The sequence below is a fragment of the Odontesthes bonariensis genome, chromosome 8 (assembly GCF_027942865.1).
Source record: "Odontesthes bonariensis isolate fOdoBon6 chromosome 8, fOdoBon6.hap1, whole genome shotgun sequence".
NCBI classification, from domain to species: domain Eukaryota; kingdom Metazoa; phylum Chordata; class Actinopteri; order Atheriniformes; family Atherinopsidae; genus Odontesthes; species Odontesthes bonariensis.
This window is the reverse complement of record NC_134513.1, coordinates 25,907,952-25,922,926: the sequence shown is the minus strand read 5'-3', so window position 1 is coordinate 25,922,926 and position 14,975 is coordinate 25,907,952. Positions and strand designations below refer to the sequence as shown.

General features: G+C 43.0%; 6 non-coding genes across 6 annotated transcripts; all 6 read left to right on the top strand.

The window, feature by feature from the left end:
- The first annotated feature begins 632 nt into the window (after nt 1-632).
- On the top strand, nt 633-721 carry trnay-gua (transfer RNA tyrosine (anticodon GUA)). Its single transcript is given in 2 exon segments — nt 633-669; nt 686-721. It is a non-coding gene; the product is annotated as a tRNA-Tyr (tRNA).
- A 114-nt stretch (nt 722-835) lies between these two features.
- Nucleotides 836-908, top strand: trnar-acg (transfer RNA arginine (anticodon ACG)). The gene has a single exon. It is a non-coding gene; the product is annotated as a tRNA-Arg (tRNA).
- Nucleotides 909-1,225: 317 nt separating this feature from the next.
- Nucleotides 1,226-1,297, top strand: trnah-gug (transfer RNA histidin (anticodon GUG)). The gene has a single exon. It is a non-coding gene; the product is annotated as a tRNA-His (tRNA).
- Nucleotides 1,298-2,205: 908 nt separating this feature from the next.
- trnar-acg (transfer RNA arginine (anticodon ACG)) lies at nt 2,206-2,278 on the top strand. The gene has a single exon. It is a non-coding gene; the product is annotated as a tRNA-Arg (tRNA).
- Nucleotides 2,279-2,595: 317 nt separating this feature from the next.
- On the top strand, nt 2,596-2,667 carry trnah-gug (transfer RNA histidin (anticodon GUG)). Its single transcript has one exon. It is a non-coding gene; the product is annotated as a tRNA-His (tRNA).
- Nucleotides 2,668-3,383: 716 nt separating this feature from the next.
- On the top strand, nt 3,384-3,472 carry trnay-gua (transfer RNA tyrosine (anticodon GUA)). Its single transcript is given in 2 exon segments — nt 3,384-3,420; nt 3,437-3,472. It is a non-coding gene; the product is annotated as a tRNA-Tyr (tRNA).
- Nucleotides 3,473-14,975: the final 11,503 nt, after the last annotated feature.

Genomic DNA, 14,975 nt, shown 5'->3' with positions numbered 1-14,975 from the left:
TCTACAGGCCCCTGTCCCGTATCAAAGGTCTGAAAGAATCAAACAGCACAAATGCAGAAGGTCTGCCCATTTAAAGAGCATAAAAGGGGTCAAAGTATCAAACAGGCCCCAATGAGAAATAGTGCCTTTTTAATGAGTCGCCAAGAACTCATATGTTCTGTGTTTTTTAGCTCTTCTAAAGGGAGGGTTTTCACACACCGCCACACCCAAAGTATAAACATCCTAACAACAGAAGATGAAAATCGTGTGCCAAATGAATGGATGGATAGACCTGACAAAAAAAGAACCAAAACAAGAAGGCTGGACTTTTGCGCTGGACAATGTGAGGGTATATTGAGGATCAACATCTGTGTTGGACGATGTGGAGACTTTCCCAGACAGATGCCAGATATGTTTCTGTAACGACTAAATGCATGATAGAAACTGAGGCTGATTTGATCTGAAACGCATCTGAAACTGATGGTTTCTCATCACTTTTTGTGTTTATTTAACTGATAAACAGGCCAAAGCCCCTGGCTCCCTTCCATAACTCATTTGGTACAGCAGAGAACTGAAGGTGTCCCATGATACGCATCTTACGCCTGGTTACATGAATTCATACAGGATTCATGAAAAGGATGTTGGCTTTGCTCCCTTCGATAGCTCAGTTGGTAGAGCGGAGGACTGTAGGTGCCCAACAACAGTTATCCTTAGGTCGCTGGTTCAATTCCGGCTCGAAGGATGTGCCAAGCTTTTGTATACAGAGGCTCTTTTGGCCAACTCCGTCAATCCTTTCAAAGCTTTTGGAATATGCAGTTTTACGAAAGACTGTTCCACTCTCTATCAAATTTGCTAAGGGCTAGTGGCGCAATGGATAACGCGTCTGACTACGGATCAGAAGATTCTAGGTTCAACTCCTGGCTAGCTCAGCACGCTGGTTTTAGTCTCTCACTTCTCCCACTGCTTTAGAACAGGATCGCTTTAAACCTTCTACTCCCTGGGTATCCCAGCTCACTTACGCCCCAAAAATACCTCACAGTTTGTTGTCTTGCAACACATGTGGCTGACCCCACACCGTAAGGAAAGCTCGTCTTCCTCTTTATCTCTGCTGTCAATGATTTTGCTACAAACACAAAAAAAAACCCATTTCTGCCAGCCACATTCCGCAGAGCTACATATGCTATCCTTGGGATACGAAGATGTTTCGGATCACATCAAAGCCACACACGACAAATACCCACAACCGGCCGTGATCGTATAGTGGTTAGTACTCTGCGTTGTGGTCGCAGCAACCCCGGTTCGAATCCGGGTCACGGCAACCCCCCGACCGAATTTGTTTGCGTCGCTGAAAAAAGATCCCACTTTCAACTTAGATTTCTTAAACTTTTAAAAAAATAATTTTGTCTACAGGCCTCTGTCCCGTATCAAAGGTCTGAAAGAATCAAACAGCACAAATGCAGAAGGTCTGCCCATTTAAAGAGCATAAAAGGGGTCAAAGTATCAAACAGGCCCCAATGAGAAATAGTGCCTTTTTAATGAGTCGCCAAGAACGCATATGTTCTGTGTTTTTTAGCTCTTCTAAAGGGAGGGTTTTCACACACCGCCACACCCAAAGTATAAACATCCTAACAACAGAAGATGAAAATCGTGTGCCAAATGAATGGGTGGATAGACCTGACAAAAAAAGAACCAAACAAAAAGGCTGGACTTTTGCGCTGGACAATGTGAGGGTATATTGAGGATCAACATCTGTGTTGGACGATGTGGAGACTTTCCCAGATAGATGCCAGATATGTTTCTGTAACGACTAAATGCATGATAGAAACTGAGGCTGATTTGATCTGAAACTGATGGTTTCTAATCACTTTTTGTGTTTATTTAACTGATAAACAGGCCAAAGCCCCTGGCTCCCTTCCATAACTCATTTGGTACAGCAGAGAACTACAGGTGTCCCATGATACGCATCTTAAGCCTGGTTACATGCATTCATACAGGATTCATGAAAAGGATGTCAGCTTTGCTCCCTTCGATAGCTCAGTTGGTAGCGCGGAGGACTGTAGGTGCCCAACAACAGTTATCCTTAGGTCGCTGGTTCAATTCCGGCTAGAAGGATGTGCCAAGGTTTTGTATACAGAGGCTCTTTTGGCCAACTCCGTCAATCCTTTCAAAGCTTTTGGAATATGCAGTTTTACGAAAGACTGTTCCACTCTCTATCAGATTTGCTAAGGGCTAGTGGCGCAATGGATAACGCGTCTGACTACGGATCAGAAGATTCTAGGTTCAACTCCTGGCTAGCTCAGCACGCTGGTTTTAGTCTCTCACTTCTCCCACTGCTTTAGAACAGGATCGCTTTAAACCTTCTACTCCCTGGGTATCCCAGCTCACTTACGCCCCAAAAATACCTCACAGTTTGTTGTCTTGCAACACATGTGGCTGACCCCACACCGTAAGGAAAGCTCGTCTTCGTCTTTATCTCTGCTGTCAATGATTTTGCTACAAACACAAAAAAAAAAACATGCCTGCCAGCCACATGCCGCAGAGCTACATATGCTATCCTTGGGATACGAAGGTGTTTCGGATCACATCAAAGCCACACACGACAAAAACCCACAAACTGCCGTGATCGTATAGTGGTTAGTACTCTGCGTTGTGGTCGCAGCAACCCTGGTTCGAATCCGGGTCACGGCAACCCCCCGACCTAATTTGTTTGCATCGCTGAAAAAAGATCCCACTTTCAACTTAGATTTCTTAAACTTTTAAAAAAATAATTTTGTCTACAGGCCCCTGTCCCGTATCAAAGGTCTGAAAGAATCAAACAGCACAAATGCAGAAGGTCTGCCCATTTAAAGAGCATAAAAGGGGTCAAAGTATCAAACAGGCCCCAATGAGAAATAGTGCCTTTTTAATGAGTCGCCAAGAACGCATATGTTCTGTGTTTTTTAGCTCTTCTAAAGGGAGGGTTTTCAGATACCGCCACACCCAAAGTATAAACATCCTAACAACAGAAGATGAAAATCGTGTGCCAAATGAATGGGTGGATAGACCTGACAAGAAAAGAACCAAACAAAAAGGCTGGACTTTTGCGCTGGACAATGTGAGGGTATATTGAGGATCAACATCTGTGTTGGACGATGTGGAGACTTTCCCAGATAGATGCCAGATATGTTTCTGTAACGACTAAATGCATGATAGAAACTGAGGCTGATTTGATCTGAAACGCATCTGAAACTGATGGTTTCTAATCACTTTTTGTGTTTATTTAACTGATAAACAGGCCCAAGCCCCTGGCTCCCTTCCATGACTCATTTGGTACAGCAGAGAACTGCAGGTGTCCCATGATACGCATCTTAAGCCTGGTTACATGCATTCATACAGGATTAATGAAAAGGATGTTGGCTTTGCTCCCTTCGATAGCTCAGTTGGTAGAGCGGAGGACTGTAGGTGCCCAACAACAGTTATCCTTAGGTCGCTGTTTCAATTCCGGCTCGAAGGATGTGCCAAGCTTTTGTATACAGAGGCTCTTTTGGCCAACTCCGTCAATCCTTTCAAAGCTTTTGGAATATGCAGTTTTACGAAAGACTGTTCCACTCTCTATCAAACTTGCTAAGGGCTAGTGGGGCAATGGATAATGCGTCTGACTACGGATCAGAAGATTCTAGGTTCAACTCCTGGCTAGCTCGGCAAGGTGGTTTTAGTCTCTCACTTCTCCCACTGCTTTAGAACAGGATCGCTTTAAACCTTCTACTCCCTGGGTATCCCAGCTCACTTACGCCCCAAAGATACCTCACAGTGTGTTGTCTTGCAACACATGTGGCTGACCCCACACCGTAAGGAAAGCTCGTCTTCCTCTTTATCTCTGCTGTCAATGATTTTGCTACAAACACAAAAAAAAAAACCATGCCTGCCAGCCACATGCCGCAGAGCTACATATGCTATCCTTGGGATACGAAGGTGTTTCGGATCACATCAAAGCCACACACGACAAAAACCCACAACCGGCCGTGATCGTATAGTAGTTAGTACTCTGCGTTGTGGTCGCAGCAACCCCGGTTCGAATCTGGGTCACGGCAACCCCCCGACCCAAATTGTTTGCATCGCTGAAAAAAGATCCCACTTTCAACTTAGATTTCTTAAATTTAAAAAAAAAAAATTTTGTCTACAGGCCTCTGTCCCGTACCAAAGGTCTGAAAGAATCAAACAGCACAAGTGCAGAAGGTCTGCCCATTTAAAGAGCATAAAAGGGGTCAAAGTATCAAACAGGCCCCAATGAGAAATAGTGCCTTTTTAATGAGTCGCCAAGGCCGCATATGTTCTGTGTTTTTTAGCTCTTCTAAAGGGAGGGTTTTCACACACCGCCACACCCAAAGTATAAACATCCTAACAACAGAAGATGAAAATCGTGTGCCAAATGAATGGGTGGATAGACCTGACAAAAAAAGAACTAAACAGGGGGTATGAAGGAGTAGGCAGCAAGTGTGAAGAGCTCCGACCTAACTTATAACTTAAGTGACCAAATTTAATACCTTTACTATAGGAGTGGTGTAACCTACGCATGTTATAGTATTATACGACCTTGAACAGCTAATGGCTACCTCCAAACAAAAACAAACTTCTGTGATGACCACGCGAAACACCATTGCTAGTAAGCTATCTACCATGGCCTCTGACGCTAGCCCTTCCGAAAGCGGCGGAATAAGCATGACTCAGCTGGTGCAAGAGCTAACCAAGCAGCGAGAAAGTTTAAAAGAAGACATCTCTATCCTCATTCAAGAATCACTGGTACCGTTACAAACTTCAGTGAATGTTTTGACTGAAACGGTGGACTCTGTGCAACAACGAGTGGCGGCGGCAGAATCACTTGCAGGTGATAATTTTGAGAAGATATGTGCAACCGATTCTGCCGTTGCAGCTCTGAAAGCCCAAAATGCGGCACTTTTGGACCGTATCGAAGATTTAGAAAACAGGTCACGCCGCAATAACTTGAGGATTATAAATGTTCCAGAAAGCAGCGAGGGTGTTGGAAATACTGTTAACTTCGTGGCGAACATGTTCATGGAGATCATCGGCGGCAATGCGCTGTTTGAATCTGCTCCAGTGTTGGAGCGAGCGCACAGAGTGGGCAAGAAACCCGACGACGCGGATCACCCCCCGCGCCCCTTTATGGTGTGTTTCCAAAGGCACCAAGAGAAGGAACGATTACTGCAATGGGCAAGGCAGACCACTATCACCTATCAGGGCGTGAAATTGAGAATATATCCAGACTACAGCGCTGCCCTGTCAAGGAAACGCGCTGGGTTTAACGGCGTGAAACAAGCATTCTACAAGAAGGATATAAAATTCCGCTTGCATTATCCAGCTGTCCTACGAGTCTTCCATGAGGGAAAGACCTTCGATTTCAACTCACCGGAGGAGGCACGGGCTTACTATGATCAACAGGTAGTTGGCGAAGGAGACTGAGGTGACCTGGTCAGTTCAGTTCATGCACGCTTGAAGGGAGACAGACGTTTTTCTGCTTGGAGGACGTTTTGACATGTCGTTGAATTGGAACTCTCGTCGACGTCTACTTTGGTCAATCGACTTGGTTATGAGGACTATGGGTAATCAACGGACCATTTCCCATTAGTTTTTTCTTTCATTTCCCCATGGTAAGTGCCTTTACCTGTTCTTCTTTCTGTTTTGGAGATAATGGTCGACTGATAGCCTACCTGTTCGAGGTCGCCCTGCTAATGTTTGATGGTGGTCGGAATTTTTTTTTTTTTCTTTTTTAAATTTTTTTTTTCAATTCCATTTTGTTTAGGTTATACATTGAATGTGTTTATGTGACTGAAGGACCGTCAGCAGCATATTTAACGGCGTGCTTTTCATTTAAACTTTAATATGAAAGTGTTGTCAACTAATACAAGTCATCACTGCTAAATGGTCACAGGCTCTTCACAGTCTAGAAGGAGAGGATGTATCGGAAGGTTCAGGAGTTAGATGAGAGCCTGCAGTCTGCCCATGTTTTAGGGGCGGGCATAGGATTTGTTATGTTTGGGGTTAAAGTGGGGCTTATTCCTATGGAAGTGTTATGTTGTTTTTTTATTGAACAGAGATCCTATACTGCTTTTTTATATTATTTAGTATGTTTTTGTTTGTTATTGACAGACGCTTTGGAGTACAAAACCTGCTTTTCATTTCTAATCATGTCACATGTCACATGAAATAAATAAAGTCAGGGCAGATATAGGGGTGAGGCTAACTCGTTTTATTACCTGGAATGTGAAAGGAATGAATGGGCCTAATAAGCGAGCAAAGATTTTTTCTCATTTAAAGAGGTTAAATGCAGAAATAATATTTTTACAAGAAACGCATTTGAAAATAGCAGATCATATCAGGCTTAGGAAGAACTGGATTGGACAGAGTTTCCATTCTAACTTCATTAATAAGACACGGGGGGCAGCCATCCTGATCCATAAAAAGATATCGTTTACACCATCTCAAACCATCTCAGACCCTCAGGGACTTTTTGTGATAGTGTCTGGGTTGCTATTTAGCACTCCAGTAATACTAGCAAGTGTTTATGCCCCAAACTGGGATGATGTTAGCTTTATACATAAACTCACCTCTCTTTTCCCAAACTTAAACAGACATAGTCTTATTCTATCTGGTGACTTTAACATGGTTATGGACCCAGCTATGGACCGTTCTAGCCCTAGAACTTTGGCACGCTCTAAAATGTCTCTTGCTCTTGGTGAGTTTGCTGACAAGGCAGGCTGTGTTGATCCTTGGAGGTTCTTTAATCCTCACAAAAAGGAATTTTCTTACTTTTCACACGTTCATCACACATAGAGTCGGATTGATTTTTTCCTCATTGATAAGACACTTCTCCCTTATACAAAAAAAACTGAATATACTGCAATTGTCGAATCTGATCATGCACCAGTTTCCCTGGATATCTCATTCTCTCAAAATGTCACACAGCCAAGAGTCTGGAGATTAGACACATCCCTACTATCAGACAGTCACTTCTGTGAAGTCATTGGTAAAGCAATAGACGAGTTCATATACTTTAACAGGTCTGACTCCATATCCCCATCTACATTATGGGAAACGCTTAAAGTTGTTATAAGAGGGAAAATTATCTCTTATTCTATTTCACGCAGTAAGGAGAGAAAACAAAAAGAAAAAGAACTCCTGGAATCAATAAGACACATCGACCAACAATATTCTATCACCCCAACACCTGAATTATATAAAGAAAGGGTTGCACTGATGACCCAATATGACCTACTGTCAACAGAAAGAACAGAAAAACACCAGCTTTGGTTAAAAGGACATTATTATGAACATGGTGATAAAGCAGGTCATCTTCTGGCTTACCAGCTTAAATGTAAATCTGTATCTCGTTTAATTCCTCAGATACGCAATACATCACAACTTTTGACCGTAGACCCAATAGAGATAAACAATACTTTTAGGGATTTCTATTCCAAATTATACACATCTTCTTCCCCACAAGATAAATCAAATATGATGACTTTTTTAGACAACATTAATATCCCACAAGTAGATACAGAGGCCAAAGACAGCCTTGAAGAAACCATAACGTTACAGGAGATTATTGACTCCATTCACAAAATGCAGAGTGGCAAATCACCTGGGCTGGACGGCTACACTGTTGAATTTTATAAAAAGTTCTCCCCTCAACTTGCTCCCTTGATACTTGAAATCTTGAAATGTTTAATCACTCCTTCAAGCAGAACCATTTACCACAAACTTTAACAGAGGCTTCCATCTCACTTCTTTTAAAGCCAGGCAAGGACCCAAATGATTGTGGGTCATATCGACCTACATCCTTGCTTACTGTTGATGTTAAAATTTTAGCCAAACTGCTAGCTTCAAGACTAGAGAATGTTACCACCAATATCATCTCAACAGAACAAACTGGTTTCATAAAGGGTCGTCAGTCCTTCACAAATATTCGTAAACTTTTAGTAGTTGTTCACTCTCCTGCGTCCAGGGAGACTCCAGAGGTTGTTGTCTCCCTGGACGCGGAAAAAGCGTTTGACAGAGTGGAATTTAGCTACTTATTTACTGTACTGGGGAAATTTGGCTTCGGCTCAAACTTCATATTCTGGATACGTTTACTATATACAACTCCTAAAGCATCAGTAATTACAAACAAGATATCTTCCCAACTATTTTCTCTCTCAAGGGGTACACGTCAGGGCTGTCCCCTTAGCCCACTTTTATTTGCATTAGCTATTGAGCCTTTATCAATTAAATTTAGGACAACCCCCAATATCTTTGGTATTCACAGGTTTGAAACTGAACATAAAATCTCTTTATATGCTGATGACTTACTTTTGTATATTTCTGACCCAGTATCATGTATTCCTAATATTGTCAATATCCTTAATGACTTTGGGCTTTTCTCTGGTTACAAATTAAACTTCTCCAAGCGTGAATTCTTTCCAATTAATAATTTGGCCCTTCAGTTACCAGACAATGTGTTCCCTTTCCATATATCAAAGTCTGGATTTAAATATTTAGGCATACACATCACCCAAGTTTTTTCTGATCTCTATGAAAAGAACTTCAAACCCCTCTTGCTCAAATTGGAAGCTGATTTTAAGAGATGGTCTGGTCTCTATTTATCTCTTCCAGGTAAAGTTAGTTGTATAAAAATGAATGTCTTACCCCATTTTTTGTATCTGTTTCAATGTCTCCCAATATTTTTGTCCAATTCGTTTTTCCAATCTTTAAATAAATTAATCTCCTCTTTTCATTGGGCAAATAAAAATGCTAGAATACGCAGAGAGTTTTTAGAAAGGCCTAGGGATAAGGGTGGCCTGGCAGTACCTAATATGAGAAATTACTACTGAGCATCTAATATTCAAAAAGTTATATATTGGTACCAAAGTCCACAGCTGGATTGGTGTAAGATTGAGGCAAACTCCTGCACCTCTACTTCACTTCCTGCTTTGGTCACTTCCGGATTACCACTTTCGCCTTCTAAATTCACTTCTAGCCCTGTGGTATCTTCTACTCTTAGGATATGGACACAATTCAGACAACATTTCAAACTAAAAGATTTTTCTGTATACAGCCCTATTTGTAATAATCACCTTTTTCCTGCTGCCAGAATAGACCACACCTTTACCCTATGGAGGAGGAAAGGTTTGGATACATGCGAACGTTTCTATTTAGATGGTATTTTCGCCAACTTCACTGACCTCTCTGCCAAATTCCACTTACAAAAATCTGACCAATTTAGATATTTTCAGATCCGTCATTTTATTCAAAGCCAGAGTACAAAATTTCCTGCCTTTCCGGCAGACTCAGGACTTGAGAAGATTTTGCGTAACCCTATGCATTTGATGAGGCATATCGCAAACATCTCAAACATAATTATCTCTCTTCAAGAAACGTCATTAGATGGGCTTAGAACGGCATGGTCTGAAGAACTTGGCTCTGAAATTCCTGGATACTTCTGGGAACGTGCTCAGGAAAGAATTAACGGAACATCATCCTGTGCCCGGCTTAGCCTGATACAGTTCAAAGTCTTTCATAGAATCTACTATACTAAATCTAAACTCTCAAGAATTTTGGACGACATTGATGACAGGTGTGAGCGTTGATATTCTGCTCCAGCAAATATGACCCATATGTTTTGGAATTGCCCTAAGTTAACTGAATTTTGGCCAGCTATCTGTAAAATATTAAATGATGCATTTAATACCAAAGTCAAACCGTCAGCAGATATGTCCATCTTTGGAGTGTTGGTTGATGAGCACAAGCTACCCATTGATAAGATGAACGTGTTTGCCTTTGCTTCTTTGCTTCTTTAGATGCCACTAGCCCTTAGCAAGTTCAATAGAGAGTGGGACAGTTTTTCGTAAAACTGCATTTTCCAAAAGCTTTGAAATGATTGACGGAGTTGGCCAAAAGAGCCTCTGTGTACAAAACCTTGGCACATCCTTTGAGCTGGAATTGAACCAGCAACCTAAGGATAACTGTTGTTGGGCACCTACAGTCCTCCGCTCTACCAACTGAGCCCAAGCCCCTGGCTCCCTTCCATAACTCATTTGGTACAGCAGAGAACTGCAGGTGTCCCATGATACGCATCTTAAGCCCCACTACATCCATTCATACAGCATTCATGAAAAGGAGGTGGGCTTTACTCCCTTCGATAGCGGTGCCGGGAGAACGTTAGACTGGCCTTTATTTCCACCAGCAAGGCCATCTTAGACCAGCTGGACCTAGCCCACAGACTGGAATTAAGGCTGATCGCAAGTGAGAATACTGAGATTATTTAGCTTGAGTAACAAATGTTTGTCATGTAAAGCATGTAAAGGAGTGGCTGAAGCGTATTTGCCGGTATCTCGTTGGCTGCTCCGACTTAACGTCCCAGCCAAGCTTGCTCCCTGTGAGGTTTCAGGAGCCACCTGAGCCTGAAACAATCCCCTCCCACAGATGGATGTTGGCTGTTTATGGCAGGGATATCTTGGGCAGGCTGGACCACGTTAAAGCCAGCATAACGTCCACATATGGCGGCATCTTGAAGATGGACTCCACCAAAAAGGTAACTGTTTTTACATTTTTAATATTAAAAGAATTTAAAATAAACCATTAGTAGTAGTATAGACCTGAAATATGAAAGTAATGCTTCATATATAGATAATCAAGCATCACTCGCTGTCTTTTCTATGTGATTACAGATCACAAAGAAGCTGTCAGGGTTAGAAAAGGGGACAGCTTTGTGGCTGACATCTGTTGGAAAGGAGGTGGGCCAGATCCTCATCAGTGTTCTGACAGCTCAAGAGGGTCCTGCCGTGGACCGAATGGCAGCTGGCCTCATCCAGAGGTACACTGATGCAGGTGTGGCTCCACCTCAAGTTCTTTATGTGGACTGTGACTGCTGTCTGGAGGGCACTGGGCAGACCAAGCTCAAGCAGCGATTTGGTGGGTGGCCAGACTTGGTCGTGAAGCTGGACATCTACCCCTTCATGCGGCGTCTGGCAGCTGGTTGCACGAAGGATGCACATCCACTTTACCCCATTTTCATGGCGTGTATGTCCCGCTGCATTTTTGAATGGGACAGTGGGGATGTGTCTCTGCTGAGGCGGGCCAAGAGGGAGCAGCTGATCCATGAAGGTGTCCCTGGCATCACCGACTCTATGGTGGACCAACGGATCTCCAAGGAGGAATTGGCCCTGCACTGCCGAAGGCGGACAAGAGGAGAGCAGCAGACCGTTTTGATGATCGAGCGTCTCCTCAACGAGCTGATGGGAGTAAAGGGTCGAAACCTTCTTGGTGTCCCTCTCTTGGACCAGGAGAGGATGCAGCACATCTGGCAAGTCCAGAAGAGGCATGTGAAGTGCATTCAGGATGAACCCGGACTGCTCCTCTACACACAGACTGGCACCACCACCAAAGAGGGTATTGTCCTGCCCAACTACAGATGTGCAAGGGGGTCCACATCACTGGAGTCATTTCACCTTCACCTGAACAGGTTCATTCCCGGTCAGTATAAATCAGTATTCATCGGAAATATGAAAGGTGACACAATGAATGTCTTTCAAATAGCCAAACACAAAACAATTAACTTAAAGTTATTCTTCTCATCCAAAGGAATAAGTGCCAACAGTTTGAATTTCCAACTGTAACTGCTGGAAGGCCTGAACAGGTGGAATCAGGACCGCAAAGTAGCTTCTCTGGCAGGCGAACCTCCATCCCTCTTGAGCTACTCTGGGGACATGGTGCACTGTGCCAACACCCTCAGTGCTCTGGTGCTTGGAAGACGGCTTATACCATCTTTTCAGCCATCATCTGTCTATACTGGTGAGTTTTGGCTTTAAAGCACTTGTATTCATAAATTCATATATTCATTTTTACTGATTTCCTTCTATTGTGTTCTAACATCTGTCCCAGGTGAACTCCTAGGTGTAGATTACCTGTATAGCCAAACAGGACAGGCCTTGCAGGATGTGGATCCTGACTCTGAGGCAACAGACCAGCTGTTGGAGGATGTGGGCACAGAGGAAGAGTTGGAGGACGAGGGCTTTGGAGACAGCAGTTTGGACCTCAACCTGGATCCTACTATTGAGATGCTGGACCCGTCCGATGGCTCATCACCTGCCACGACCAGTGTAGCCAGCACTCCTGCCACTGTCCAGACTACAGAACTGGTAACCATTCTTAATAATAACAGTACATGTAGTATTATTTGTATAGCACTACTAACTTTGACTGAAAACACATCTCTTTTCCCTGGCCTTCCACTAGCTGAAATGGAGTTCACCTTGGCTTGCTACTTTTATTGTTATTGTTATTTTATTGCTAATTTTATCTTAAATTTTATTTTGATCTGTGACGATGATAAGTCATTCTTATTGCTTTTATTGATGAGTCTCTTGTGATGCAGTTGCTGTTGTGAAGCACTTTGGTCAGCTGAGGCTGTTTTAATGTGCTATATAAATAAATTTTGAATTTGAATTTGAAACTTTCTTTGAATAGCTCAATGAAGAAAAAAATAGAAACAAACAATATAACATGTATACCATCTAAAGAGTAAATAGATTAAAATCATAATCCATAAACAAATCCATAAACATGTTTTGACGTGACATTTTTTTCAGTCTTTCGACTGGATGACCACGGTGCCTTCTGCTCCATCATCCATGATGGCCACTGTCACCGCCCATGGTCCATCTTCTACAATGACCACATTCACCAGCTATGGACCAACCTCAACAATGAGCCGTTACGCGACCTCTGGTCCATCCTCCACAATTACCACCCATGCCGCCTCTGCTCCATCCTCCACAACCACCTCCGCCTCATCCTTCCTCTCTCGACCACCCTTACTGTCTGTGATGCTGCAGCCATTGCACCCCCAGCAGCGCAACCGGTGCCTGAGCAACCGATGGTAAGACTTTTTATGACAATTACATTGTGATAGTTGTGTTTTTCATCTCCCTGTGATATTGTATCTTTTTTTGACATTGATCCATTGTTATATTTTACCAGGCTGTGGATGATCGCAGTGTGCCAGGGATGGACAGAGTGGACAGTCTGGCAGACTACTTGGTGGGGCTACGCATGGAAAGTGGGCAAACGCTGAGCCACCAGCATGCCAGCAATATAATTGCCCTTTGGCAAAACCTACTGCCATATGACCAGCGGAGAGTGGCGTACGCTGCGCGGCACCAGGTACGCCTTACGACAGGGCGCTTCAGGTGCTCAAAACCCAAACCTGAATTCACGCCTGGTGTTGACTGCATGACCCGTTGTGTCCTGGGGTCAACAGGATCCCCTGCCCAGTGGCCGACAGTTGCCGTCTGGTAGAGTCCATCTTTATTAAACTGTGCGATATTCACAGGAGCCCCAAAAAAATGGGACATCAGGCGGTAACAAGGTGGACCCTAATTCTTAGGGACTACAGCAAGATCCGCCAGCTGGTTCTGGGCAATGGGACTGTTATGGAGAACACAACCCTTCAATTGTTTGAGGTCAATCAAACAACTTTGAACCAGTGGCACAAGTCTGGAGTTCGTCCCAAGGCTTTCCAGCCAAGGCAGCTGTTCCCTGCTGATCCCGCTCCCGTACCTGTTGTCCACAACCCCAGTCCTGCATGTCCCACCATGATCCAAACACCTTCACACCTTTCTGCTCCTTCACCGGTCATCCCCAACCCCAGTCCTTCCTCTGGCCCATTTGTTTTTGTGTGTCCAACTCCAGTTCCTGCAGTCCGTCAGATTGCTCCTGCTGGACCCATTCCCTCTCCACCACTTGCTCGTAAGCCCTATGTCCGCACTGTGGAGAAAAACAAGTGTTGTCTGTGCCACCAGCCCCGCAACAAAGATACTGGCCACAGCCAGTATTATGGCCACATTTACTGCCCACAGACAGCTGTTGTGCCACTTGACCAGTGGATGGAGGAGATGAAGAGGAAGAGGGCAGAAAAAAAAAATTACTCATTCTTTTCATTGACTGTTATTGTGTGTGTGTGTGTGTGTGTGTGTGTGTGTGTGTGTGTGTGTGTGTGTGTGTGTGTGCGTGTGTGTGTGTGTGTGCGCGTGTGCATGCGTGTCTGTGTGTGTGTGTATGTTTGTCAGTGTTTTTGTAAATATAAATAAAAATAACTTTATTTCTACAGCAGTATCCTTTGTTTTTTCCGAGCACACCTATGGAAAACCTTTGTAAACTCACACAAATATGAAATTTACAAGAAAGGGAAATAATGGTATTGCTGATAGATCCACAGGCTGTGAGAACTGAATCTCAGAAACATTTCTTTGATATAAATGTTAATTATTATAAGCAGTAGTAGTAATAGTAATATAACATTCTTATTTTTATCAATATTCTTGAAATAAAATGTAAAAATTACAATTCAATTCATACAATTAATATTCTTAATTGTATCAATCTTATACAACATTAAAACTACAAGAAAGGGACAGACTTATGTTGCAGACAGTGTGTGAGAAGTGATTAACAGAAACATTTTTTATAATATAAAAAATATAAGCAGTATTAGGTGTGTGGTGGTTTAATACTCTTCTCTGTATTGTTATTATTGCAACAAATTGCATTATTATTCTTACCAATTGTATTTGTATCAGTTTTAAAGCTATATTTATTAGATTTTGCATGAATTGATGCATGTTCCAATGAGGATTCAAACCTGCGATTTTCTCATTTTTCTTTTCTTTTTTTCTCTTCTCCTTCCCCCTTCTTCCCACCCTTATACAGACTATTGTTCCCCAGCTTTGGTGCAGTGCCTTATCCATTAGGCCACTGAGGCGCTTCTGCTGCACCACTCTGCTCTACACCCCTGATGGGACTCGAACCCACAATCCCTGGCTTAGGAGGCCAGTGCCTTATCCACGTGACTGTTCAAAATAAAAAACACAACTAAAAGAAATCGGGTAAACGATCCTCTAATCCATTTAACAAAAGTGAAAGATTTCAGTCTTTTGACACAATAATTATTTTTTTTACTTATATCA